The sequence below is a fragment of the Euprymna scolopes genome, chromosome 37, assembly GCF_053919585.1.
Source record: "Euprymna scolopes isolate OS-2025 chromosome 37, ASM5391958v1, whole genome shotgun sequence".
NCBI classification, from domain to species: Eukaryota; Metazoa; Mollusca; class Cephalopoda; order Sepiida; family Sepiolidae; genus Euprymna; species Euprymna scolopes.
Genome location: NC_136518.1, coordinates 50407465 through 50409292, shown reverse-complemented (window position 1 = coordinate 50409292; position 1828 = coordinate 50407465). Strand labels below are relative to the sequence as shown.

At 29.0% G+C, this 1828-nt stretch overlaps 1 pseudogene; it reads right to left on the bottom strand.

The window, feature by feature from the left end:
• Positions 1 to 1364: 1364 nt before the first annotated feature.
• LOC145261413 (U2 spliceosomal RNA) lies at positions 1365 to 1588 on the bottom strand (annotated as a pseudogene).
• Positions 1589 to 1828: the final 240 nt, after the last annotated feature.

Below are 1828 nucleotides of genomic sequence, written 5' to 3'. Positions count from 1 at the left end.
ATAAATAAATAATAATGAGTTAATAATAAGAATTATAATAATGATGACAGTAATAGAAATAATACTAATAAAATGAGTAAAATAATAATATTAGTTATCAAATTATTTATTATAAAACGGTTTAAATCAGATTTCATTATTCTATGGTGGTTTAAGTTTGTCAAATTTAAAATAACGTTTATGAATACAACCAGAAAAAATCTCGTCTTTCGGTTTAAAAGTGTGGACGTATTGCTATAGAATTTTAATATAGAAGTTATCTCCCTTTGATGAATAAAAGTTTTTCTATTTTTTTTCTTTTATTTTTATTTTCAAAATTTGCAGTTATCTCCCTTGTTTAATTCAATAAATTTTGAATTTAAAATTTTGGCGTTCCAACGATAAAAACTGATCAACCGTATATTAGAACAGAGTTTTAAAGTAATATAAACGATAAGTAATTATTCTAACTAGAAGGCGAAAAATAACAGCATGCCAGAGGATAGACTTACTCAAATTGAAACAGATTTTATAATGGAGATAAAGAAGGCATATGCATATATTTTTATATAAAAAAATCATTTTTTGTTTTTTCTTTTAACCTAATTTTCTATTTTACTTTCTCATTTTCATTTTCAATATAAAATTAATAACTTAGTTTTTATTTTATTTTATTTTAATTTTAATTTTATTTTTAAATATTTCCAGGAATATCTACCTTACACACGACTAAAATTCTAATTTTATATTGGTGTCTTTAACTGTTCCCCTCCTATTTTTGCTGATGAGGAGACTTTGTTATTAAATAACAAAATTTTGTCAAATTATTGTCAATATTAAATAAAATGAACATCGCTCCTGAAACGATCGTACAATCTAGTGGATTTTGTTTGTTTTCCTTTTGAAACTGATTTTTATTCAATATATATATATGTTGTGCCTGCACAACAATTAACAAGAACACGGAAAGTAAAGGTATACAATAATATATTAGGAAGAAAAGTTATATACATATTTACATGTCTTCCGATATACTTCAGTTGGAGATATTCCGGCAGGTGGCGTGTTGCATGTCTTACTGGAGGCAGCATAAGCGACGGTCGTTGCCGGACTCCCCGGTATTGGTGATTGATACCTTTTTATATCTCACTCATTCGCCTATGTTAATTCGTAGGCGTCTCCACAACAATATATATATATATATATATATATATATATATATATATATATATATATATATATATATATATATATATATATATATATAGTCTGTTTATTATACAAATATCATAAGTGCATACATGTTTCATTCAAGTCCCAATTCAGGGGCACTTCATCACACCAAAAACAATTTGATAATGAAACGGGTGTCAAGACCACATTAGTTTTTGTATGATATTTGGATGAGATGTACCTATTTACTATGCCTCCCCACGGGACAAAGTTAGACACCAGGGTCGTTTTTTAACGTGGAGAAAAGGTACAAAAATAAAAATTGTCTCAGTCGTGAAGGATTTCTCCTCCTCCGAAAGAGAACAAGAAATAGAAGTGCAGCATCTGAAGAACAGATACTACACTTTGATCTTGACCAAAAGGCCAAGGAGGGTATATTTGGATGAGATGTGTATTCCGAGGAAAATTGGGGTGTACTCCTTTATGAATGTGAGAAGTCGGGTTCTTTTTCAGAGGTGTGATAGGAAAAGGGGAGATGCTTTTTTTCGTGTTTAAACCGCTATTAATAGGTAGGTGCCAAGTGATTATTTTGGCGTGGTAGTTATTTATTGCCCTTGATTAAAAATTTCCCACATCCTTAGGTGGTTTTTATGGTTGTCTATCTTTTATTGGTGGT